The sequence below is a fragment of the Chelonia mydas genome, chromosome 8 (genome assembly GCF_015237465.2).
Source record: "Chelonia mydas isolate rCheMyd1 chromosome 8, rCheMyd1.pri.v2, whole genome shotgun sequence".
Taxonomy (NCBI): Eukaryota; Metazoa; Chordata; order Testudines; family Cheloniidae; genus Chelonia; species Chelonia mydas.
This window is the reverse complement of record NC_057854.1, coordinates 91193770-91221437: the sequence shown is the minus strand read 5'-3', so window position 1 is coordinate 91221437 and position 27668 is coordinate 91193770. Positions and strand designations below refer to the sequence as shown.

The 27668-nt window shown below is 44.1% G+C and overlaps 1 protein-coding gene across 2 annotated transcripts in view; it reads left to right on the top strand.

The window, feature by feature from the left end:
- The first annotated feature begins 3759 nt into the window (after positions 1 to 3759).
- Positions 3760 to 27668, top strand: part of FGGY (FGGY carbohydrate kinase domain containing) — a 350907-nt gene continuing 326998 nt past the window's right edge. Inside the window, exon 1 of one of the 2 annotated variants that reach the window (XM_043520798.1) lies at positions 3760 to 4157. The gene's annotated coding sequence lies outside the window, so the exon portion shown is untranslated. The remainder of the gene's footprint in view (positions 4158 to 27668) is intronic. The other variant, XM_043520801.1, reaches the window with a different exon arrangement.

Genomic DNA, 27668 nt, shown 5'->3' with positions numbered 1-27668 from the left:
AGTGTCCTTTGAAAAGAGGTGGACAAATCAAAGAGAGTCCAAGGGAGCATTACAAAAATGATAAAAGGTTTAGAAAACCTGACCTGGGAGGAAAGGTTAAATTTTTTTGCCATGTTTAATCTTGAGAAAAGAAGAGTGAGAGGGAACCTGGTAACAGTCTCCTTTATGTTAAGGGCTATTATAAACAGTGATCAATTGTTCTCCATGTCCACTGAAGGTAGGACAAGAAGTGGTCAGTTTAATCTGCAGCAGTGGAGATTTTGGCCAGATATTAGGAAAGGCTTTCTAACGCTAAGGATAGTTTTGCTCTGGACTAGGCTTTGCAGGGAAGATGTGGAATCCTCATTAGAGGCTTTAAAGAAGAGGTTAGACCATAGGTGCTGGAACTAGTGGTGCGGGGCGGGGGGGGGTGCCGCACTCCCTGGCTTGAAGTGGTTTCCATCATATCCAGGGTTTACAGTTTGGTTCAGTGGCTCTCAGCACCCCCACTATACAAATTGTTCCAGCCCCCCTGGGTTAGACAAATGTCTGTCAGGGATAGTTTAGGTATATGTGGTCCTGCCTCAGAGCATGGGGCTGGAACAGGTGACAGCTCAAGGTTCCTTCCAGCCCTACGTTTCTATGATTCCTGTTTTTAAAACACTCCAGGGACTTGCTGATGCAGACTTCACGGACAGTGTCCCTTCTGCTGCTCTAGGGCCAGCCTCATCTCTACTACCCTGACACATACTTCTGCCAGCCTTCATGTGAGAAGTTTCTCTTCTGCAGCTCCTATTGTTTGGAGCAGCCTTGCCTGATGGACGATGGGTACGTCTACACCGCAGCCGGAGCGTGGGTAGACAGATTAGCACTAGCTCTGCTTGAGCCAGCAAGCTATAAATAGCGGTGTAGCTGGGGGGTAGCACAGCTCGGGGTCTGGGCAGGTTTGTACTGATGCCTGTGCTACCCCTGGCTATACAGCTCTTTTTAGTGCACTGGCTCAAGCTAGTGGGTTTCTGGCTCCCCACTCTGGGGAGCGCACTCCCAGCTGCAGGGTAGATTGTACCATATGTATGTGGTCCAAACTGAGACAGTCAATGGAAAGGCTCCTATTGATAGCATGGTATTGGATCAGATCCAATCTCATTATAACTTTATTTTCCCCGGCTTCACTTTTAATCTCTTTCTCTTTACTACTGTAGCACGCCAAAGCAGTTTGGGAGGGAGCTGTTGTGAACAACACTGCACAAAATGTGTTCCTTCCCTGGTGTGCTATCTTAGGGGACGTGCTGAGACTCTCGGGGACAAGAGCAGGTTCAGGACTCTTTAGCTCAACTCAAGTGTGAGTGGCCATTTTGTCTCCACCCATCCCCACGCTGGTTCTGCTCTACATGGGCAACTGTAAGCCAACTGTAAATCCAAAGTAATTACTGAGGTTGGTAATGTGCGGTCAGTTGAGCCTTTCCTATTAAAAAGGGCTGGTCCGGAGCACTAGTCACTCTCTGAAGAAGGGCCAAGGTCTGAATAGGGAATGAAACTAAATCCTCCTCTTGCCCCCTATTCAGGTGGTCTCTGTTAGTCTGCATTTAAACACATGGGGCCAGATTCAGCCCCGGGCTGTGGTGCATCTGGGCTTGCTGCAGGGGTAGTACACAGCTGGCTACTGTGCCTAGACATAGAGCCTCCATGCCCTGGGGATATACCCGAGGGGGATTTGAGCCTGTTCCGTGGCTCATTTGCATGAGTCTAGCCGGCACAAAGGCACTGGAGGGCGGTGATGAATCAGTCCCATAGGCAGGGCAACAGGGGGAAATTTGCTCTGCCACTAGTCGCTTTTCAGGGGCTTTCAGTCTGACCCCTCTCTCACTAACATTGTATTCGTGCCCTCCCTCACATATGCACCATGCAATCAGTGGATAGTCATCTGCCTGTCGCCCGCCCACAGAACACACCAGGAAGGAAATTGCTGCTTTCTAAAAGTCGAGGATATTTAAAAAAAAAAAAAATGTAGGCAGCCCCGGGTGTTGTACCAATTCCTCCGGGACTGAAGGAATCCTTTCCCCTGTGATTCATACTGAGCTGTACAGTCCATCCGGCAGTGGCTGTGTCAGGCAGCCACTCACTGATAAATGGGTGCTGGCTTCTGGCTGCTGCTGGCACAAGAGGCTGCAGTGTTTTCAGTCTCTTTGATTACTCAGGGCACTGGTACTTCCTCTGGCATTTGTTTGTCTGCAGGAAGGGGTGTGTGACTCTGTGTGTGTGTGTTTTCTTTTTTTTCCTTTTACACATGTGGAGCCTGAAAGTTTGATTCAGACTTTCTCCCTTTTCTCCATTTCCTGTAGGCTTATGGCTCTGTTTTCTGGTGATTAGCCAATACCAGCTGTTCTGGTGATGAAGATGTCTCAAATCAATTCTATCCTGTCTGGCTTTCCAGGAAGAGGGTCCCCCTGTCTCTCTGATTGAAATTTATCAGTGTCACTGCAGGCAGGAAATTTGCTCCTTTACAAACTTGCACTCACCCGCTTATTTTTATTGTTTTAACATTTTCCAGAAAAATAAGTCAGAAAACAAACCTACTTCCTCTTTAGAAAGTGCTGTTTTTAACCTCTGAAATGCTGATTCCACTGGTAGGTCATTGTTATCGTAGATCACTTTAAAGTAACTGCAGGATCACAAATTTAAAAATCACAGTCAATGCTGAATCAGCATAAAGAACAAAACACTCAGAGCATCGTTTTCAACCCTCAGTGCCTACAAAGAAGCTCTTGAATACTACCTCTAGGCTCCAGTGATCTCCAGAAGGAAGGACAACAGGATTTGGTTTCAGAGTAACAGCCGTGTTAGTCTGTATTCGCAAAAAGAAAAGGAGTACAAATAAATTGGTTAGTCTCTAAGGTGCCACAAGTACTCCTTTTCTTTTAACAGGATTTGGGTCTTTAGCACCAAAATAAGTAGCTTTATTTTCAAAGGTGCTGAGTACCTGCAGTTCCCAGAGACTCCAGGGGGTGCTCAGCACTCATGCCTAAAATGTGAGCGCTTTATAATGGAGTTCAGATGAGGAAACCCTTTTTTTACTAAACATTAAATTTGGGTGCATTAGTGCTTTCCACATTTTTTCCCCCAAAGATCAATATTAATGAAGGGTTTTTTGAGACATACAAGCTGAAGATACTCTCTTGATTAATTTCAGACATTTTTGGTGTCCTCCTTTGCCAAATTTCATTCTGGCAAAGGCAAATACATATTTCCTACTGCAGTCTGCAGGAAAACAATGTGTCTTTTCATAGTCAAGTTTTGGCAATTAAATTAGGACCAATGTCCATTGATCTCAGTGGAAAACCCTATTATAAGAGAGAGCTCTTAGACCACATCCTGCCATCATTCTGCACTGAGAAACCCCTCTAAGTCAGCAGGAGTTTTGTGCAAAAATTTATAGGAGGATGTGGTCCACTTAAGGGCACTCTGAAGGTTGATAAGCTCTAAACTGAACCTTCCCTTCTTCATTCTGTTGCTATTGGTCCTCTAAAATCAGGTCTTCAGATGAAACAAAACCCCAGCTTCTCAGTTGGGTGACCAAGCACAATTAACACAGGCATTAGGTTCCTCTGAAAGTGTGGACACAAGTATGAGGCAAGCCTGTGACATTGCCCAATTTCCCCACTTTGCTTTCTCCATCCTAGTAAGCATGGGATTGGCTGCACATCCCTTTAACTTCTGAGGAAAATAGCAACAAGGAAAGAATTTCTGCCTTAGATTGACCAGTGACTTTGGCAGGTGAAAAGTGTTGCTAATTATTAGTTCAAGGACATAGCTGGATGAGTAGCTTAGCCTTCATTACCAAATGTCTTTCACCTATGACCAACATAAATGATTTCCTGGGTCACAAATCAGCTTCTAGCTTGAGGGGTGATTGGAAAATCAAGTATCAAGTCTGTAAACTCTCTAAATTTCTTAGAGCCACTGATTCAAAGAGACAAGAGAGAGAGAGAAAAAAGAAAAACTTCTTCCCTTCAGTTTACTGCATATAGGTCTTTCAACAGAGACTTTAAAAACTGAGGACGTTGTGTTCTGAATCAATGTTACAGGATGGCAGTATCATAGTCTGCTGGCTAGAATTTCCTGATTGGGAGTTGGATGGAAGAGGTTCTATGCACAGCTCTGACACTACTTGATCTTGGGTAAGTCACGTAGCTTCTGTTTCCCTATGGGCATAAAAGGGACAATGATTCTCAGCTGCCTTTGTAAAGCCCTTGGTGATCTATGAATTAAAGCCATATAAATACTTAGTAAAGGGCCTTTCTTTGGTAAATGTAAGGGGTTTGCATTGGAGTCTTGGCAAAAGTGTTCTCGCCCCCCCGCACCCCCCTTGGCTGCTGCCTTCTGCCCCAGAGGTAGTGTTAAAATGGTGTATGGTGAATAATCATTCCATGCCAGTACTTACTGTTGTTCATGCATGGTCTATAAAAGTGAGTATTTTAGTAGAAGTACATTTGTGTGATGCTTACAAGAGCTGATCTTAAGTTCCATGAACCTGACACTGTAGAAACTGCCTGATAAAACACTCACCTGGTTGTCAAGCTGTCTGGAATGATCCATGAATATGGGTGCCAACCTCAGGGCAGATTGTTTCAAACCAGGGCACAAACCCCAAACTGTCTGTGTGGTCTAGAAATAAATTTCACCAGCTAAGTATCAAGTGTGAATGCTTCAAACCCTATGACAGCCTGGGAGTCAGTCAGTCCTTTTATGTACTCCGGTCTATCTTGCCCTGCAGGCTAGCCTGCCTCTGTGATAGATGGTCCCTTACACCAAAAATCACAACAATATTCAGGTTACTCCTAGTACCACAGGACCAGTCACTTACCAGTCAATTGTACCTTAGATGGCTCACCAAGGACAACACCTGTAGCTAATCCTGTCTTAAGCTAACTAAATGTTTATTACTTAGGAAGAAGAAATGAGTTATTTACAAGGTTAAAGCAGGTAAACATACATGCAGAAATGAGTTACAGTCTTAGATTTCAAAAAGTAATAGAAGCTACTGTAATGTACAAGCTCTCTATAACCTTTAGGGCTGACCCAAGCTAAGCAGTTTGGAGATCCCTTGCTTACGCTTAGAAATATTGCCCTCTCCAAATTCCAAGCAGCATAGTCATACGGATTTGTCTAGTCAGGGATTTTCATTCTCTTCCCCAGAGATCAAACTGTGATGGGATGAGCGTTTTAAGCACATCCACTCTTCATGGGTGTTGGGTGGGAGGGGGAAGATACAGATGATATAAGTGAGATTATGAAATGCTTTTGAGTTGCTGCATGCTTTAAGGTCCAAATGCTAAACACCTGTCTATAACTCTAATACCTAAATACTAACACACCGGTGAGCCAGACTGACTAACGCATAGCTGGAAACTAGTGTTCAGTGAGGCTGAGGGGCCTTAGCATGAGCTGCCACCTTGTCTGCCCGTGTCACAGTGGTAACTTCAGAATTAATGGTAGGAGACCAATTAGACTGGCTTCCCGTGTCTTGGCAAACTGTGTTTTTGTGTGGTTTGAGGGTATCACCTTGTGCTTCCAAAGGTAAAGCTTCCCTTAAAAAGAGTCTCGTTCTCTTAATTACAAAAATAACCTTCAAACTGTGAAGGAAGCCTAGCTGATGAAGTGATATCTGCCTGGGTCTGGGGTGTGACGTGCCCCATTCGTATCAATGAACTGTGAACCCACACACAAAGCACACATCAACATGAATTACTTCACTGTTGATCAAAGCATGAAAGAAAAGAAGGGAGATAAGGATGCATAAGCCACCTCACCATAACAAACCTGCAAGGCCTGTTCAAGCAAAAGCTTGCTGAATCTTTGGCCTTGCAGACATGGTATGGGTCATTTTCCTGTAGCTCTGCTATGCGAACTATTCGTTCCTCTTGCTTCTAATGTTGTAAGGGATGTGTGTGGCTGTGGGCACTGGGTGGAATAACTAATGACCAAAATGGGGGAGTTAGAGGTGGAAGTTTCCTCTTAAACAGGAAGCATGTGAACTTGCCATCCTACCCCAGGCAAAGGAGGAGACCTCTAGATTCCCTGTAGAGTTCTTGATCGTGAAGCAGCTTTTATTCGTGCCACAAGGCAATTGGAGCGTGAAAAGCAAGAAAACTAATGGAGAAGGAGGAGAGCTTTGTGGTTAATGCACTGGACTGGGATTCAGAGCTTTGAGTTTGGTTCTTGGCTATGCCATGGACTTTCTATTTAATCTTGGGCAAGTCACTTAATCTCTCTGTGTCTCAGTTCCCTATCCATGAGGGTTTATCTGCATGAGAAAGTTGCACCATTTTAACGTAAAGTGTGATATTAACCAGTGCAAATCCCTATGTGTTCAAACCATGCTTATTTCAGTTTCACTTAAGTCAATTAGGAATCGGTTTACATTCAATTGAAAAAACCCTCTACTTTTCAATCAAAGCAAGTGTCTGCACAAGGATCTGCACTGGTTTAACTAAAAAAAACAATTTAAATTAAACCAGTGCAACTTTCCCATGAAGGTGAGAGAGCGTTTCTCTCAGCCATGTCTCTTACTATGTGCGTGTACAGCACCTAGCACGATGATCTCAGCAGGGTCTCTACGCAGCACAGGAGTGCTGCTGCAGATAATAACCATAACAGGTGGGGCCCTCATGCTCTCAATCCCCTGGGTTGCAAGTTTGGCAGCACAGTCTGAAGAGGCCCTGTTTGCACATGTACTTCCTGGAAGAAAATGCACTTCAGACTGACACAGATGTCCCTTCCAAGCTTTCGTTGGGCTGCAGTAGAGAAACCGGGAACAAAATGCGGTGAGAAATACCTTGAGGCTGGCCTCTTTAACAGTGGGGACTAAAACCAATAGGGGCTTGAATAATTTATGAGCTTCATTGCAATCCTTGAGTTACATTCCCTTTGACTGAAAAATGTGCGAGTTCACTCTGCCCGGTGGAGCCGCATCACTGAGATGAAAGGGAAGCTTTTAACTGCTTCCTGCTATTGTCTTCGCTTACTATCTGCTTTGCCACGAATGTTCTCGTTGGTAGGAATTCTCTAACACTATGTTCTTGTTTTGATTCCCAGGAACAATAAAAAAGAATACGGTTTGGAAAGGACATATGGAAATCTTCAGGGCTGAAAAATAGCTCTAAAGGACAGTAGCGTGATAGTCACTACTGGCAATACAAATATTTGGTGTAGATATAAAAGCAACTTGCACTAAACATACTGATATTCTGTCTGGGAAGAAATGCGTAGACTTAATGCCTGATCTGGTCAGACAGCAGTAGGATAAAGAAAAGCTTTATCACAGTCTTTGTAACGTTCTCTCCACCATGGACACTAAATGATCTTTAATATAAGTCAAATACTCCAAATGAGGAAAGAGAGAGAAATTAGTCTGAACAGGAAGCTTCAAATACTGTAAGACTAATTGAGTTTGGATAATTAAGGGGCTTTAGAGAAGTAATTCAGAGGAGAATGGGAAGGGAGGACAACTTAATTGAGATTGCCTGTCCGTCTGTGATTTCTCTGTGCAGCCTTCTGTGGCATGGCTTGGTTGCCCTTCATCCTGACCTAATGGAGTTGATGTCATTTTTATGAACTTTATTAATTAGCACATTGCAGACTTGCATTTACATTTTAAAGATGTTTCTACACTGTAAAAAGCACTGAGATGATCTTGTGTGCCTTCACTTAGTGAAGAAAACAGTATCCCATAATATATGCCAACTCAGGGACCCGGCTGGTAGCATTTGTAGGGTTCAGGCTAGGAGCTAGGTGATGAGGATATGGTGACCAGACAGCAAGTGTGAAAAATCAGGACGGGGGTGGGGGATAATAGGCACCTATATAAGACAAAGCCTCAAATATTGGGACTGTCCCTATAAAATCGGGACATCTGGTCACCCTAGATGAGGAACAATTGCTCGGTGCTGTTCCCTGCTTCACTGGAGGTTGTGAATTATGCAGAGATGAGTCTAGCAGCCAAATCCTGATCTCTATTACATCAGGTAACCCAAGAGCAGAATCTAACCTCCTTGGAGGGAGAAAAAAAATGGCATCAGTAGCTCCTAATGGTGGTAGCAGGGTGCTACGGACTGGACTGTTGAGGGGAGATAGCAGGCCAGTTCCATAGTTTGCAGTGGAAGTGGATCCTTTACAGTTTGGCACTGATATAAATAGTTAGGAGGAGCAGCTTAGGAAGGGTGTTATATATGTTGGCTTCATGACTCCAAAACAAAAGAAGCAAGCAAGCCACGTTTTAAGAATCTGCTGGTGTCTGAATGATGCTTGCACTTATTGTTGGTAGCCATGCCAGCTCAGGGTGTGATCTCTGCAGATCTCAGAAGGAAAGCAGGGCTCGGCCTGGCCACTAGTCAAAGGGAGGCTGCTAAACACAACCCAGGGTGCAGCAGAAGGTGGTGCTAGGGATTCATTAGGCAGAACTCTTCTCTCGAAGTCTGTACTGGATTGTACTGGATGCTGGTGCTGCCCGGCTACAGGGGCTCTCTCTTAGTTCTATCTAAAACAGGGCCTTGCCATGAATGGTCACAGATTCATAGATTTGATTTTTTAAGCCGGAAGGAATCCTTAAGATCATCTGTTCATTAGATCGTTAAAGAGCTCCTGGCACTTTTGGCAAGAATGAGGATATTGGCCCCAGAGCACTGCTAGATTACAATGTGGGTATTAAAGTCATCTTGCATATTTGTAGTATTAACTGGATATGATACTCTACCCTTCCCTCCCTACACTTTTGCATAATGTTACTGTAGGCTATTCATCAGCTACTAAGTTCTACCTCAGAGGTGGCTGCACTTTGGTTGCTGGTGAAGTGGTTCTAGTGTGTGTATCTAAAGTTTGTATCACATACAGTAAATATAAACATAGATACTGTTTTGAAATAATGCATTTAAGTAGTAAACATAGTAGAAATATATTAATATGCAAATATATAATGAAATACAGGGAGTTTACAGCACTTAGTAAGTAGGGAGCATCAGTCACCATAAAACAAAAAGCATTGTAATTCTGGGCATACCTGGCATAAGCGAAAAGTGCGTCTAGATTGAAAACTTATTTGCAAGATCACAGGATTTCCTTTAGAATGCATTTAGAACAGAAGGTTTGCCTTCCACATTACTGCATCCTTCCACTTGGCACTCAGGTGTGTTCTGATCAAACCGCTAGTTTCAGTAAACTTTGGTAATGGAAACGTAAACACCAGAAGGTTTCAGAAAATATGTATTATTACAAAACTCTTATATAGTGCCATATATTTCCTTGCAGCTTCACCCGTTCCCAAGAGTTTACAGTCTGAGGCCCTGTTCCAAAGCTGAATGAACTTCATCAGAAGAATCTCACTGACTTCAATCAGTTTTGAATCAGGCCCTAACGTAGCTTACAGGGATGCCGATGAGGAGCAAGTCTGCTGAGACACTGTCATAGAGTCACCAGGCGGTGCTCTGGAACTACTCAATACAAAGCCAGTCAAGACTCTGGGGGAGCCTCCTCTCTGTGAGCAGACTGTCTTCAGGGCAAGAAGCTTACACAGCTTCCACCTTCCTGAGTCTGACCTTGGAGCATTCAGCATCCCCTTCCACACCGCGCGCTTCCCACAGCGAGTCCGCACAGGCAGGGCTCCTGCGGAAACCAGTGGGTCTTGCACCCCAATTCCACAGTCAGACATGACTCTCAGCCAGCCAGTAAAACAAAAGGTTTATTAGATGAGAGGAACACTGTCTAAAACAGAGCTTGTAGGTACAGGGAACAGGACCCCTCAGTCAGGTCCATCTTGTGGGGCAGGGAGGCCAGAGTCCCATCTGGACCTCCCTCCATTTTCCCAGCCAGCTCCAAACTGAAACTCTCCTGCCCCTCCTCTGGCCTTTGTCTCTTTCCCAGGCCAGGAGGCCACCTGATCTTTGTTCTCCAACACCTGCAGTTGGCACCTTGCAGAGGAGGGGCCCAGGCCATCAGTTGCCAGGAGGCAGGGTGTCGGCCATTCTCTGTGCAGACACCGTCACACTGGCCCTCTAGGGCTCTGCAACAATCACACACCCTTATCCCACCACCTAGATACTTAAGAAATGCATAGGGGAAACTGAGGCACCCACCCAGTATTCAGAGAGAACATTAAGAACAGTCCCACTTTGTCACAGACACCCATGAGGATGTGGGGACTCACTAAGCAATGAGAAGAAAGAAGAGGCGTTTGCTTCAGATAGTGAGTCATATGACTGTACCACCCTGAACAGTCTTAATCATATCTGATCTGTGAAGCTAAGCAGGGTCAGGCCAGGCCTATTCACTACTGAGTGGGAAACTTTGTAGGAATACTTGGTGTGGCAGGCTTAGTGAGGAGTCCAGTGTCTAGGTCACTAGCCTGGGATTTGTGGGGGACAACTTCAGTTCCTTGCTGCCTTACAGACTTCCTGTGTAATCTTTTACAAGCCACTTAAGTCTCCTTGTGTCTCAGGTCCCCATCTGTAAAAATGGGGGTAATAGCACTTAACCACCTCATGGGGGTGTTACAAAGATAAATACATGAAAGGCTGAGGTGCTCAGATATTATGGTAATGGGGGCCATATAAGTAATTAAATTATAGGCTTGAAGGAAAAAGGCACAGCATAAAGCATTGGCAATGCAGACAGTGTGAGCTGGAGTATGAGATGCACAAAGGGCAGGATGATATTCGGTCTTTGATAAGAAGCTTGACTGTGGGGCAATAGGGGATAGGAAGCCAATGGATGGAATCAATGGGGGGAGGTGATGTGTTTGGCTTCAAACAAAAGTAGAGGAAGGTGAGAGGCAGTGAGGCTAGCCAGAATAAAGTTGTAGTCCTTATAACAATAAGATTTGCAGGGTGAAATGCGGGTTGCATTGAAGTCAATGGGAGTCTAACCACTGACTTCAGTAGAACCAAGATTTCTTGATCCATTCCCATATGGCTTGACAGTAGTGTAGGATGGGCACTTAAAAATGATGCTGTCTCCCTGTAACTAGCCACTGTCATAATTAAGCTGTATCATAATTTTAAAAATAAGAGAATCATAACTAGGTTTGAGCAGGCAAAAACCTTTGGCTATGTGTCCTGTGTCATAAATAACTATCAAGCTGGGACTGTGCCTCAAAATCTCATTTACTTCCACTTTATCTAAGAGTAAAATATCTGATTATTTACACACAGTGTCTTGTTTCTATTAGTACTTTTAAAACTCATTATCTGGAAGCTATCCGTTTAATCTAAGCTAATTAGGATAATAACAGCCGAGTGTTATTTTTACACACTCGTCAGCAAACAATCCTATTGACTGTATGCCAATAATGTGTTGCGAACAGACTCTGATATGGGCTTGTGGCACACTTAGTGAAATTTCCCACTTAAAGGCAAAAGAATATGGCTCAAATTCTCCCTTCACTTATACTGGTGTGCAGCCTCATTGACTTCACTGGGGTTACACCCGTGTTCGTGACAAAGAATAGGTGGTGACTCTCTCAGAAGCAGGTAGCCATGCACTCGGCACACAACGTGATGCCATTATCTTGGAGAAATGGGAGGTAAGGTATTGCACATTTAAGCCGCAGTCCTGCTTTGTTTGTGAGACTGATGCTTACTCATGTCACACTTCTATACCTATTAATATACAACTTTTCTATGTTAGCTCATCTCTTTAAAAGGATGGTTACAGTAACGAGTATACTAGTCAGTGTCTCACTTTCTTTACTGCTTTCTTAGGGACTATCCTTTTTGGTCTGCGTTTACACAGCGCCTAGCACAATGGTTTGTGACAAGGGCTTATAGGTATGACAATAATACAAAGTGTTGCTCATTCCAAAGTCCATCAGCATTTAAACTCGTATACTATTCCTTTATGTTTATAACCATACTTTATATGTAAATCTCCAAGTACATCTGTGAACAATAGACTCCAAAGGTCTCTGTTCTGATCTGAGATACACAAACCAATTTATCTAGAAATGCCTCCAGGGAAGTTGTGCACCTTTGGGGAATATGTCGATGTTTGAAGATACACGGGGTCCGATTCTGATCTTGCTTACATTGGTCCCAGAAGTGATGTCATTGACTTGAACGGAGCGACCCCAAGTTACACTGTCTAACTCGGACTCCAGCCAGCATGCTAGGAGAGTGCATTTCTCAAATCAGAAAGGCCCTTTTAATTTAAGGAGCGGGCTTCAAGTCTTCAAGAGCGACGAGCCTACAATTGGTAAAAGGCCTCTTCTGCATTGTTTGTACACACTATTAACTTGACTCCAACAGTCACCAGAGAGGTTGAGAACCTCTGAGGAAATAATAAAGGAATCACCTATTTTCTTCCTCCTTCTGCTCCTCCTCCTCCTTCAAATGTTTCCATGCAGAAGTGGTGATTTAACACAAGAGGCTCTTTTCTAATGAACAGAGACTTGCTTGTGCCTGGAATTTGTTAATCAGAAAGTGGGGGACAAACTCCTGGATGCTTTTAGTAGGTTACCGCGCAGGATTTGTTCTACTGTGACTATCTTCAGGTTTTTTCACAGTGATTGTCATCGTTACAGCTCCTCTGGGGCTACCTAGACATGGGGAAGTGGAATAAATAATCAGAAGATGTCTCTAGCTGATATTTTCAGCCAAATTGATATCGGTCCAAGATTTAACACTTCCTTTCTCTGCCAGCCACAGAGTAAGAATAACATGTTTTCAGGATATCAGAAACCACTAGAAATCTGTCATGCTTTGCACTTGAATAGCACCTTTCAACTGAGGATCTCAAAGCAACACATTATTGGAGCCTCACAGTATGCTATGCGGGGGGGAGAAGATTATTAATTATTTAGCATTTCTTTATTACTATAACTGTCTGGCAAAAGAGGGGACTGGAGCAAAGATCTTGCTGTGTGGATCTGAGGGCAGAACTTCCATGCAAATGAGACGTACAAAAAACTTCAAATGCACTTCTTACTCTGGCAATCTGTTGGTGTGTTGTCCTCCCATGTATGCAGGGGCACCCCCAGAATTTTTTTCTGATGGTACATACCATCAATGCCTATGGAGCCATCCCTGCTGCTGGCTCCAGCTCCTCACCTGCTGAGTTTGTGCCTTGCTGAGCTCCCGCCTTCCAGTCTGTCCTGCTCACTCCCTGTCCCTGAGAGAGGACACAGGCTGCTGAAAGTAGGGTGAGGCCTTGGTGCAGGAGCTGGCCCTCAGCATTGGCTAGGAGGAGCAGTGCTGGCCATGCCAGTCCCCACTCAGGCTTGGCCCTGCAGCTCCTCCATCATGATGGAGGGGCCATGAAGCCAACATTAAGTGAGTAGCGCTGTGACAACCACACCCTTCCCCGTTAATGGAAGTTGCAACATCCCTCACTCAGTTTTGGCTCTGTGGCCCCTCTGTCATGACAGATGGTCAGCGGGGCCAAACCTGAGTGGGAAGTGGGGCAGACAGTGCTGCTTCTTCTCAATGCCGGCAGTGGTACGCACTGTGCACACGGCTGTGGGCACCACGGTATGCACATCGTACTCCTCTGCAGTATTCTCGTCTCCCCCGAAGGGCAGAAAGATTAATGACTTGCTATGGGACTTAGTCAAAGTCAGTGATGGAGCATGACTCCTAACCATCTGCTCTGACCACTAAGCCTATATATGAAGAAGCCTCTTCTACAGGTCTCTTCCTTTCTAAATAAAACTCTTTTGTCATTGGGAACCACTCTATTTGGTGTGTTTTTGTCTCCACAGCTATAGATGTTCTACTTCTAGAAACCTCTAAATGGTATGCTAAAATCCCATATTTTCAGGGGTATAACTTGAATATGAATAATACGGCTCTGTTGGTCCCAGAAACTTTGGAGTAAGACTCGTCCTGGTCTAGAATACCATTACATGTTTGCTGTGACTGTTTTAAAAATAAACAATGGATCTTGACTCTTGATGTTCTACTCTAATTGCATTTATGAAGGTGGGGATAGTGCAATAGTACCTTGTGGCCCTGTGGGTAAAACTTCCCCATGAATGTGAAATCCCTGAAAAATTGCAAAAGCCATTCTTACCCTGACAGTCGGAGGCACTTCCTCCTTTGTGTCATGCCGCTCTGCAGCGTTCTTTACTCATGGGCTGCGTATATTCAGTGTCATGAGAGTTACACACTTAGTGAAGAGGGCAATTAACCCCACATATGTAAATATCTTGGATTTCATAAGCAGTAAATGGTGGGGAGGGGGCCTCACAATGTCTTTTGGAAGCAGATCTTTAATCTGTCTTTCAGTAAGCAGACCTTAATTAAACTAAATGTGTGGCTTGAGAAATGCACTTTGGGAGTGGTTTTTCCCCCCATATGTCTCTGTACCTTATTTTCCTCTTTGGTCTAATCATTGGTAACACAAGAGAAAATACAAACAATTTAAAAAAGAACAAACAAACAAAGCGCAGTAGTTTGCTAGCAGACAAGTCGAGATTACAATACACCTGCAAATGGAATGCAATGTCACTAACGGTCCTGGCCGGAAAGTAGGCAGTGTCTGCTCACCCGGCTGCCTGTCCTACATTGAATGCCGTGGTAGCAGAGTGTGCAGCTGAGCCAGAGAAGCGACTCCAACTAATGACCTGGAGTACAAAGGGTTGTGCTGGGAGCTGCTGTGTCTCACCATCCCTTGTTGGTGTCTGTATGTGCCACTGCACAAGTACACCCAGCACGCCTGTTTTCGTGCTCTATTCCCTAGTCGCAGGTAGATAGTGGGAGGAGGAAGACACCTGTAGTACCCAGATGCTTTGCTTGGCAACCTCCATGCTGTGCCCAGACCCAGCCTCCCACTCCAAATACAGCCATCATGTCCCTGCTCTCGGTACCCCTACAGCAATGAAAACAACATATCGGTCATTGCCCAGATACCCTGGCCTGACCATATCATGTTAAAAACACCCAGTCACCATGATCGGCTTCCTGTCTGCACTGGCAAACCTGAGAGCCAAATATCTGACACACTTCACTTTACACCCCTTATGCCCATAGTACCCCACTGTTCTTTGCATGGAGATTTTCTGATGAGCTGTCACCTATGCCTACCTTTATTTGGCTGCCTCCAAATCACATGATGTCAAAGTTTGGGCCATGCTACCAGAAAAAGCTGCCCCCATCCTGACCCAGATTGCCCAAACCTCTCTTTCTAATGGCTGAGAGCTAAAGAGCAGCCCCTGGAGACTAGCGAAAGCTATAGATGATGTGCTGGGTATTTATAAAGCACTGGACTACCCAGGAGAATTTAATCCTAGATTCCTGCACATGCACTGTATTGAGCTCTGTGGGCCTGACCCAACTCCCATTGAAGTCCATGGGAGTCTCTCCACTGACTGCAGTGGGAGCTGGATCAGGCCCTGCATCACTACGCACACAGTTAAGTATTTAAGTTCAAGAAACATGGATTTCTTCCTGGGTTTTCTGTGTTTGGTGATAAGGTGCTGCACACATAACAAGGGAAAGGATCACACCCGGATAATACAAAGTATGCAAGAGTCCGTTAGTCAAGATTCAATGTAAAGGATGTACAAGGTCCAGGTTTAGTTAAAGATACTCATGTTTCATGTCTGGTCACGTAGGCTTGAGGCAGAGATCACTGCACTCTTGCCAGAGAATTTGTGACTTACACAGCTGCCAGTAGGGAGGTTCTGTGGTGAGGGCCAAATTACCATGTTGATTGATCTGTGCTGGAGAGTAAGATGTTCCTGAGCAAGAGGCAAAATTTTGCCATCCTCCCTGATTGCAGAATGAGTCTCTCTTTCAGAAAGTGAAGGATTTCATTTAGAGGCAAAGATTTTTATTTTCTATTCATTTATTTATTTTCCTTCCTAAATAAATAAATGCATTTAGGAAACCTCCTGTCCCCTCCATCCATTGATTTACTGCTCTGTTTGTTTCTCTTCATGGGTATTCCGCCAACCTTTCTGAAATTTGTCCTTTTTTTTTTTTCTCCAACCCTTGAATAATAAAGACCTATCTGGTATGAGCCTCCCTCTCAGTTCTGCCCATGGAAGCCTCCTGTAGTCTCTTTGCACTAGCTGCAAATAGGATCTTTCAGGATGGATGGCTTTGAATATGGCAAAAGGAGCTGCAGGCTGGTGAAAGGGTCCTGGGAGCCAGATCTGGCCCATGGGTCACATGTTTGACACTCCTGGTTTAGACCCTGTCACAGTGGTTACATAAGCAAAATCTTATCCGTTGCTATTGCTTTTTCCAATGGTCTGGATTAGTACTGACTGGAGCTGAGAGTCGTCTTAGACCCTATTGGGTTTAGTCCTGGCACAGTGGCTATTCTGGCCATGACTGACAAGTTTTGATTGTAGTAGTAATAATAGTCACATGTAGCATAGACTTTCAGAAGGAGAAAGGGAAATTAGACCTTCAAATCCCATTGAAAGTCAGTAGATATTTGGTGTTCTTTTTGCCTTTGAAAATCTCTTTAGGCACTTTCAGTTCAAGGGTCTCAAAAATATTTCCCAACTTGAATAGATTAAGGGTCAAATTTTCAAAAGCATCTTAATCTCCAGACTCTCCAATGAGGTGAGTATCATTTCCCCCATTTTTCTATATTGGTAATCTAAGGCTTTGTCTACACTAAAGGGAAAAGTTGAATAGCATAACTCATATCGATGTAGCTTCGATCTACTTACTGCAGGGTCCACATTACGCGATGTCAACGGGAGATGCTCTCCCGTCAACTCCCCTTTATTCTTCTTGATCAGGTGCAGTACAGGAGTTGACATGACAGCGAGATCAGCGGCTGGTTTAGCAGGTCTTCACTAGACCTGCTAAATCGACCACCAATGCATCGATTGGCACAGCATCGATCCTCCGGTAAGTATAGCCAAGCCCTAAGGCACAAAGAGTCAAAGTAACTTGCATAAGGTACACGCTGAGTCATTGCTGCAACTAAAATTAGTACTTGGGCCTCCTGACTCTAGTCCTGTGTTTCATGATGCCTGTCTTACTTGATTACAATAATCTCTCCCTAATAAAAGGGAAGGGCTGTTGAGCAATTACAGATATTAAGAATGTGCTCTGGAATGCTTTCAGGTCTTTCAAATACCTTTTAACATGTATTTAATTCACTGGTTAGTTGCTTCATACTACTTTTCAATGGGGTTTTCCGAGGCTATCGAAGTCTGGCTTTAATATTTTCTCTTTAGGACTTAAAAGCCTTAGTAGTTGGGTTTCTACCCCCACCCCCAATGGAAAAATAAATCTTTAACTTGAACTTGAATTCACAGAGCTCTCTCAAACATTGAGTATCGATGTTGTTTCATTATTAAACCACTGTGCAGCTGTTACCATGGAAACAAAGCAACAAATATTTGGAGCTACGTAACACCTTCCACCAAAATTCCAGACAAGAATATTTTGAAAAGTGCTTCTGTCAATCAGGCCACTCCTGATTGCTTGAATGAATGCTTTGTGTAGCTCTAGTGTACTCCCACTCCGACTTGAAAGGGTGGGACACTCCTCTCAGCTTTCTAAACAATGCTTGGGTTTACATTTACCGAAAGAAAAAGAAATTAATTACTTCAGCACTTTGTTCCCCAGTCTAAATGACAAGTATGAGATTTCAGGAATGTCCCAGATTTAAAGCATAAAGTGTCTTTTACTTTAAAAAAAAAAAAAATCTATGGGGAAATAGGGATTTATTTATTTCTTTATTTTTTTAAACGGGCAACTTGCCGAATGATTTCACCTTGAACCCAACACAGTCAATCCAGAGATGAAAAGGAAACACTGAAAACTTGGCCAAAAGTTATTTTTATCTTACTACAATAACATGAGCCATCTATTTATTACCGGTGTGGAGGGAATTTTGAACTCTGCCGGGTAATTTTTACCTGAGGTGTCCCATCTGTCTATACAGTTGTAGGTGAGGGGAAAAGCAACTAAACACAACAGGAGCTGCTTTCTAAAATTTCAAATGGTGCTATTGTCTGTCTTGGTCTGCACCCTTGTTTTCACCTGCAGACCAAAGTCACAACAGTTGAACTGTTTAAATGCCAGAAAGCTACTGGAATAGTTCACCGAAAGATCTAACGGATGAGAAGACCGCAAATAGAACAGTGATTCTGGTCCTCAGAAATCTTCTGAGTCCTACCATAGTGTTACACTAAGTAGAACTAGGAGTAACTGCCCTGACTTACCCCATTTTGTACTTAGTTGAACGCCATGGTGAATCAGACCCACTGTGCATCAAATCCTGTTGCTCTTCTGAGGTGGAGTTTATAATAATGCATTACTCTAGGTAGCATCTTTCATATAAGGATCCTGAAGCAATGAAATGTTAGTTAATGAAGCACCTAGGAGGTGGGGTAAAACCCATAGGGTTGTCTGAGTATTTTATATTATTTAAAATTCCAGTTGAACTTCATTTCTCCACAATGAACATCTCCTCACCCACCAGTATTGTTTTAAACCAACTTTCATATAGTCAAGAATTGTTCAAATCTTAAGCTTTTTAATTTCAACCAGCTCTAAAAGTCATTTTCAAATTCCAGAAAAGTTGGGATATCCCTGAGTGGTGTAATAGTCCTAAAAGCTTTGCTATCCCGATCCTTGGCTTAGCTGTAAAGTTCTGTTTTAGGTAACTGAAAATAGGACATGGCAGAATTAAATCTCTCTCCCAACTAAAGGTTGTCTGTGGGTCAAATCCTAGCATGTGTCCTGTCCCAAAGGAGCATATAATCAAGATACTGCCCCCTTTTATAGAAGACACTTCTTTTGTTCTCTCAAAACACAGCCCTTCCATGATGGAGGCTGCATTTTACTTCACAGTCCCTAATCAGCTTGAGGCAGATTCCTCTCCACCTGTGGCTGGATTAAGTACTTTGTTACTCCACATGCTGTTGTAAAGCCACTTGTGGAGTTACACTGGAGTAACTCTGTGGTAAATCAGGTCTGAATGTTAAATGACATTCTCTCTAAAGTACATCTGCTATTCCACACAGGGTATTATTTTTCAGTGTAATGATACAGCAAACCTGATTAGGCACTGGTTTGGTTAGTTTAGATTTATTAATTAAAATATGCTACCTTTTTATCTGTTTGTTTTATAGAGATGCTTAAAAAGAAGGGAGCGTGGTGGGATTCAGAAGCCAGGGTTTAACAGGAGCTTGAGCCTAATTAGGCCACTGGGTGGCACCTGAAGGGGAGTTAGGAATAATTGGTGATCAAACCCAGGTGGCAAGGAGCTGGGCCTTCACAAAGGAGGGAGCAATGCATAGTGGGAAAAGGCCAGGCAGGAGACCCCTGAAAATAGTAGTTGGCAGTTTCCTCTCTTTGGCTAAGGGCAGAGAGACGCCTGAGGCCAGAGGTGGGTAGTCCTGAGCCAGGAGGAAGCTGGAGGCAGTGACAGTAAAGTCTAAGCAGTGTTTGGACAGGGAGGCTGCAGGGAGAGAGGGAAGAACTCTGCAGTTGCTCTCTTTGCACTAGAAAATGGAGATGCCTGGAAGATTGGAGGAAGCTCCTGTGGCTGACTGTGACACGAGCAGGACCTGGACCTCTGGGATGAAGCCCTAGGAGATGCTGACTGTTACAAAGATTGCAACAAGGGGCTGAGGAAAAGGCCTGAAGAAAGGCTAACAGTAGGAAAGACTCTAGGAGGGCAAGGGCAAGGTGTCTGATGGAGCAGACCATGGAAGCTCATCCTATGGTCACTGTGTACAGCCGGTGTAGATGGAGGGCCTGGCTTCCTGTACCTGCCACTGGGAAAGTAGCACGAAGCCCTCCAATGTAAGGGGAGAAGGAGGAATTAGGACCCAGACAGAAGGGTATAAGGACTGCTGGGTCCAGAGTTGGGGGTCAGAGACCTCACACAGAGTCTTGGAATTATTCGTTGGACTTCCTCTTACTTTGGAAGGGGTAGCACTAAGCTGCGACCCGGCCAAAGGGCTGAGTCCTGAAAAGAGAGAGCTCAGCAGAGGGCTCCAGACATAAGAGATGCACCAGCCCCAGCAACGAGGGGGTGTGCCAGTAGTGATTCCACCCTTCTACAGGGTGCCTGTCTAAACCTCTTTGAACAGCCTAGGCATCCCTGACGGTTTAAAAATACAGCAGTACACTTCAAGATCCCCGTCTCGTTGTGAGCCAGGCACCTTTAAAAACTCCAATCCCTCTCCACTTTAAGATATGGGCTCATAACTTGGCATGCATGACTGTTTACTGCACAAATTAAAACAATTCATTATTACTACTGCTGCATAGCCTGCTTTTCTCGCTGCCTGCCGGTTTCATTCTCCATTGGCTTCTCCAAGCCCTCGCTAGACTCTCTCCTGACTGGCCAACTTGCCGCAACTTTTGCCTTTTTTAAAACAAGGAAGTGTGGCTGCCAAGCGCTCCCCAGTCTCATAGCTCCACCATTAACTAAAATTATGGACTCTGACTCTGAAATCAGCATGACTGTATTCCAGCCAATGCATTTGCATTTAAACCTGTGCCCCAGGGATCAAATCCCCATCTTCTAACTGCAGCCAGTACACTGGGTTGTAAACACCATGCAGATTGCTTTGTGACCCCCTCGCTTTCTAAAGAAGCTTTTTTTAAAAAAAAAAATTCACTAAAGTCACTTAACCAAGATGTTTAAACCTCAGTCTGACGCAACTCATGTGTGCGTGTGTGTTGAGTGGGCAGAATACTAGGATACTTCCCCTTTACTTTTGTCTGAAGAGGGCTACAGAATTCCCCCCTCCCACCAGAACCTGCCCATTTAGCTTCCAGAAAAAGCCAGAGGGGTTTGCTGCAGAGCAGCGAAAAATGCAGTTTTCCCTTGGGGCTGAACCTGCTCATTTAGCACTTTTCCTAATTTGTCTCCACTGGTCCTGGAGCGATACCGATGCAGTTTTCATTGCTGATATTTACCTGTTGCCGCATGGGCATAGGCCTGATTCTCTGTCGCTGCAAACGGATGGACGCTCTGTCATTTGACTTCAGTGAGGGTGGGACTGGTCCCAACTGCCATTCCTACTAATATTGGCCCCCATCCGCCCAAACACTTAAGCATGTGCTTAACTGTAAGCATACGAATAGTCTCATTGACTTCAATTGACTACTCATGCGTAAGTGTGTGCTTAATATTAAGTGTTTTGCTGGACTGGGGCCATTAGGAGCCAGATTCTCTTCTTGGTTATACATTTAAAGGGTTTTTCTTGGGGATGGTCACAAACTTCCCCTTAAAACTTTTTTTTCAATAGAAAACTGGGTTTCTGACCAAATGGAAAATTTTTGCAAAAAGTGTCCTAGGAGGATGAAGTACTTGTAATGGGGCAGGAGACCTAATTTTCAGACCAGCCCTAGGTCTTCCTTCATGTCACAAGAACAGAATATGACCCTAAAAAGTACAGAGGAGTGAGGGAGAACTTTAGCTGTGTTAACTGTAGCTGAATAGCCCTTATTAACTGGTAAGCTCTTTGGGGCAAGGGTATCTCTTGCTCTGTGCTTGTGCAGCACCTACAACAGTGGGGTCGTGATCTATGACTGGGGCTCCTAGGTGCTACCGTAATACACATAATAAACTGTAGAAGAACACTACGAACACACTGCAGAAGCAAAAATTGAGCTCCTCTATACTTATGAAATTACAAGACATTGCGCTCTGGTGCAACATTTGGGCTTCAGAGAATGCATATGAGTGTCTGTCTTAACCATTGAACCCTTAAAGGTCCAATTAAAACCTCATGAAAAATTGTTCAGTGATGTTTCAATATGTAAAAAAAAAAAAATGCTTCATAGCTCAGCTTTATGAGCATGTATGGCCTCTAAGATTTCTGAAAACTTTCGTGTATTTTTATGAATGTCATGTATTCTGGATTATTTAGCCAATTTGTGTGCTTTTTTCCTCCCCTTCTCTAAGCTTTCACCATTGCTTATAACCCAAACCACAAATAAAGCATTAAAATTATTGATGTGAGCTAAGCAGGAGGGCAGTTGCCAAAAATAGCAGTATTCACTCGGGCTCATTCTATGTAGCTCTGGAAAAATTATTCCCAAAGCTGCAGCAAAGATCACATTTTTTCCTTTCTTCACTAATAGCAAAAATATTACCTTTCAAGTACTGTGTTATTCCTGCAGCTGGGGGATAACCAGGTTGGATGACGCTTGAGGTAGCTACATCAGCAAGGCCTGCCAATCCAGCCTTCTGGTAATAAATTGAGAGATTTATTAAGCCCTTCTCTCTTGCTCCCCATGTGTGTTTTTTTGTTTTTGTTTTTGTTTTTTGTATTGGCAGGAATAGATTTTCTTTCATGAGAAAGCAAACTATATAGATGAACGAATGAAATCCCTTATTTGACCTAACTGAGCTGTAGGAACTTTATTTCATGTTCTTTCCATTTAATGAGGTACATGAGAGCAACTTTAGTATGTGTTGGGTCTCTGTGTGATGGTGTATTTTTTTTTTTTCAATAGAAGTTTGTAGTCCAGCTTGCTATGAATGTAACTGAACAAGAAATGGGCCCGGAGATTCAGAAACCTCTGAGGATGGAAAAGAGGATCTACTCTTTGTGATACCTTACCCTCACAAGTGCTACAGAAGGACTTGTTTACACTGGTTGGGAGGTATGATTCCCAGCGCCGGTAGACGGATGGGCACAAGCTCATAGCAGTATGGACATTGCTGCATGGGGAGCGACACAGCCTAGCCACCCAAGTGCAAGCCCAGCTGACCCCTGGGGTCTGAGCTTGGGTGGCTAGCCTGAGCCACCCTGCCTTGTCCACACTGCTCTTTTTAGCATGCTAGCTCAAGCAGAGCTCATGTGAGTCTATTTGTGCTGGGAATCACACTTCCCAGCTGCAGTGTAGATAAACCCTGAGTGTTACAAGAATGAAGGTCTTAGGAATGATTCTCCAGCTCCTGCCAGCAGAGGCACTTCCCCAACCACCGCAGCCCACATGCTGGGAGCTGCAAGACTCATTATGCCTATCTAAGGGGAAGAGGAAGCATGAGTAAGAATGGCCCATGTTACACACAATACAGTACACACACCCCACTGTGCCGGGCCAACTCTTCTGGCTGGAGCAGAGGAGCTGTTACAGCCTCACCCTCTCCCCTCCTTCTGGACAGGCAGCATTGCTGACATTAGCCTTGGCCAGCCCTTGTATTCGGGGAGCGAGGCCCAATCTAGCCCTAATAATAGCAAACCTTTCAAGACTCCTGTGAGCTGGGCAGCTGATATTTAAACTGAGGTACGGGGAGCAGTAGTGACTTGTGCAAGGTTACACAGTGAGTCACAGGCAGGGCTGGACACAGAACCCAGAAGGCCTTTTGTGGCAGGATGCATTTAGACCGTAGGAGAGAGAAGTGGGATTGATGCAAAAGCAACAATAAGGAAGGGGGAGGGGGGAAAGACCATGCGGTGTGGAAGGGCTGGAGGGAAGAAAAGTAGAAAATACATACCAAAGTTTCCAAAAAGGCTTTCCTTAAAGGAAAAAGTAGCAAGGGGTGGACCTGGCATTTACAATAGCCTCTTCCCCAATATGCACAGCTCTCATTGGTGAGGAGAGGCACGTTTTGCCTCCTGTGAGTCAGTGACAGGATGTTGTGGTGCTGGATAGTGCTACTTACCTGCACTGAGCCAAAGCATAAAGGCTCAGAGGAATAACTGGTGCCCCAAGTGAATTTAGGAAGGGAAGGCGGCCCAGGAGTGGGAGCTGCAAGATCTGGATTCTATCCCCAGCTCTCCCTCCAATATTCTGCGTATCTCTTTGGACAAGTCACCAACCTTCTCTGTGCCTCTTGTCCCCCATCTGTAATATGGTGATTAAAATGCTCCTATATCTCCTAGGAAGGTTGGGATTTGCAGTACTTTGAGATCCTCAGAGAGAAGGTGCAGTAGAAGTATAATTCATCTTCAATTGCCTTGCAATCAAATTATCATCTGCACTTACATTGATTAGGACCTCAATTTTAAGGTCTATTCCTTAAGTCCTCATGCTTCAGAGCTACTCATGCTTCATGATTACTAGCTAGGGTAAGGAAGAAATCTCCTACACGTGCAGAATTAGATTAGGGGTGTTCCTCTTAAGCATCAGCTGCTGTCAGAGACAGAGTACCAGAATTGATGGATATGAGCCTGTTCTGCTTTGGCAAGGCCTATGGACCTGATTCTTCTGCTGAAGTCAACTGGAGTTTTGCTGCTGACTTCAAAGAACCCTTTGGCTTGTTGCTGGAACACAGCAATGTGTCCCTTCCTCAGTCACTGCCACATCCTGGGCACCATGTTTAGGGCTCTATACATGAAGCCGGTGATCCATTCTGCCCTAAGAACTTACCCTTGGAGACGAGGAGCAACCAACAGAAAGGAGGGGAAGAATATACTCAATGGGGACCACAAAGGTTGCCGAAATGAGCACAAAGGGAAATGGTGCAGCCTTGGAGCAAAGCCAAGCTTAAAAACCAAGAAGCCCAGCTGCAATAAAGGAGAAGTCCGATCCAGGGAGAGGGACCTGCCCCCGGGCTCTGTTGCCAGACAGCAAGGAACGAAACACATGCACATCATTGTTGTGGGAGTTTTTCTCTCATTAGATCAAAAGGACAACAGCACAGCAATCTGTTGCTTGGGAAGAAAATGTAGCAGAGAGGAGGAGGAGGAGGATACACATGTGGGCAGAAAGACACCTCTTGGAAAAACAACCGAGGAAAGATCCTGGGAGAAATATCTTGCAGAGTGGATCAGACACGTCATCATGCAGTAAAAGAAAGGAGAGAGTACAGGAGTGGGTGAGGGACAGGCACCTTACTGCATGTTGATTGCGGCACACCCTGCATTAGTCCTTCTTCGTGCACCCACTCGAGTGCTAAGAGTCAGCTGTGACAAGCAAGATGTCACTTAATTGAACTGGCTACTTAGAGTGACAAAACTGCTGCCTCAAAACACAGCCTGACTACAGAATAGCGACTAGATAGGTGAGGGATGAAGAAACAATACTAAATTGGTGTTACAAGACTTAATTTGTCCTCCTTGCAGTTTTTCACTGCGCTGAGCTATAGCTGTTTTTTCTCTTGGGACTTAAAAACTCTTCTGCTTATTCCACCAGAGATTATAAACCCCATGCCTTATAGCTATTACTTTCTCAGGCTATATACATAAATCCTAGTAAATGTAATCCATAGCTATGGTCTCCTAGGACTTGGAGGCGCTGAATGATCTCCGTGTTCCTCTTAATTGCCATGAGACTTCACACTCAAGTTAAAATACACCCAAGAATTTAGCAATTTGACCCTTAACAGCCCAACAATGCCCCATTCGGTCTCAGTAATCCCAAATGTCTTAGGCAAAGGCTCTCATTGAGGGCCAGTGTCTCAAACAAATCTGAAGTTTGTAAAGCAAGCAGTCTGTTAGGCATTGGCCTAAAGCTAGGAGAAAGTTTGTAAAAAGCAGCATATCCACTATTTATTCCTGATCCATAACTCAAATACCTTGTGTGCTTAACCTCAAATGTCTAAAAATAAATCTTCCTTTGCAAGAGACTACACATTAGCTCCTTCTTTTCTGAAATGCTTATTTTTCAGAAAGCTGGGGGCTGAATGGTTCAAATCCACTTCACCATGGAAACTCTTGCAACCCTAGCTATGGAATCAGTATTATGGCTTTGTAATACTGGTGAATATCAAAGGCAGAGAGACAATCCAGGCTGATTTCCAGATCCCATGTTTTCAGTTAGAAAAACCTCTCTTGACTTGTAAACTCAACACTTTTCATACAGATGTCTAGATACTGGGAATGCCTATAGAACGCCAGATGTTTGTTTTCATTGTTACTTCTCAGAGAATAGCCAGGCTTAAAGACTTGAGAAGCAGTTGAGCAAAAGCACCATGAAACATGAATGGGTAGGAAAATTGGACCATTTGCTAGATGGTGAACTTCTTTAGGAAAAATGTAGCCATGAGCCTTTGAGTCACAAAGTTTTTGAATTTGGCTCTGAACTCCCACCCCCAGTTCAGAGTGTTCTGATCCAGGTTTTTGATTCAGCCCACAAGAGGGGTCGAGGCCACCTACCCTGTTTGGAACTGGATCTGAACTCCCCCAAACTTAAGCATATGTGAACCGGTAGCTTTGTTTTCAGGCGTAGCTCGGGTAAGAGGGGAAAAAATTGGAAGAGGAAAAGGTATTCGCTAATTCAGCTTAGCAGAGCTTCATGCCTCTTGTGCTTTGCCAACAATATTCTTTTCCCACAGTTTGTTGGACTGACAAGTTTTTAATTACCTTTTGTTCCTTAAGAAGGTATTGCAGGCAGCCTGGCTGGGTAATATTTCTTTACATCTGTTCATGAGAGCTAGGAGAAGCAGGTCTATTTATTTCAGTTTCATTAATGGCAAACCAACCTCTCAAATGATCACAACATTTCTTTTCCCCCCAGCTCTAAACAGATGAAATTACTACTTAGAAAATTCCACCGAACCTTTAAGGCTTTCAGTCACAGCAGAGCTCTTGCTTTTGCTAAATTGTATTATAAGCGCCTTTAATTACAGGGGATGCAGTCTGATGAGCACAGAAAAGGTTGACTCCCAGAACACATGATAACCAGGGCAGGGAGAGGCTGGTAAGGTTGGTTGGGTATTTTTTTTGTTCGGGAAAGACGGGCTTTGCAGAGAAGATTAATAGTAAACAATGTTAATCTAACTAGATCTCTGACAGAAGACATCACATTCCTCTACCCACTCTCCTCAAGTTATTCAAATGTTAACCATTTCAGTTGTGAGTGTAGCTAAACAAAGGATAAGAAATGCCCTTCCCAGATGACAGTGATGGAAAATGGATATATTATTTTTATCGCTGTTGTTTCACTGTTGCATTTGAAGGAACACAAGTTAATAATACACAGCGAGCCTCATTTGCCTCTAGCCTGCACTGGTTTTATCCTAGTGTAATTCTATTGACTTCAATTAAGGTATTCCCAACTTGGGCTCAATCCAAAGCCACTGGAAACACTCACACTGATTTCATTAGGTTTTGGATTGTTCCCTTTCTCAGCTGTAAGAGAGGAGAATCAGGCTTTGGTCTTGCAAATGGATTAGCCTTTCATTATGGCCAATTGAAAAGCAAAGCTGGGATGCCTTCCTTTGAATCCCTAAATCTGTGTTTTGTTTTCTAACCCCCTGAAGTGTGCATGTGTTTGTTTTTAAATAGGTCAGATCAAATATAGATTGGAGGGCGCTCTTTTTAAAGTCCCCGTCCAACTAACTATAGCAACAGTCTGGCATGACAATTCCATCTCTGACTCCCACTGTTAATGGTAAGGCTTTGGGCCTTTGGGTAGGCAGGCTATCCTTATCACCTTGGCAGACTTCCAGCTTCAAATAATAATCCATTAATGTCTGCCCTGTTGGCATTCTTGCCAAATACGAGGGATATCTTTTAAATAAACACTGGCAGTTCCCAGTCAGAGGCAAGAGAGAGGGAGTAGAGGAAAAACAATCCTTGACATTTCAGTGACTTTGCAGGGCTAGCTGACACCTGGTACTACCCTTATCTTGTGGTGGTTATGCAGAGCTGCAAAGCACGGCTTCTCCTGTTGGCTCTGTTGCCATCTTTAAATAGAACTGGAAAGGCTTATAATGATAGGAGTAACTTTTTTTTGGACATCCGCTATATTCTCCCCCCCGCCCCAGCTGGGGAGCCCTTATGTTAATATTAACATCTGTACTCCTGTTTTCCTCTG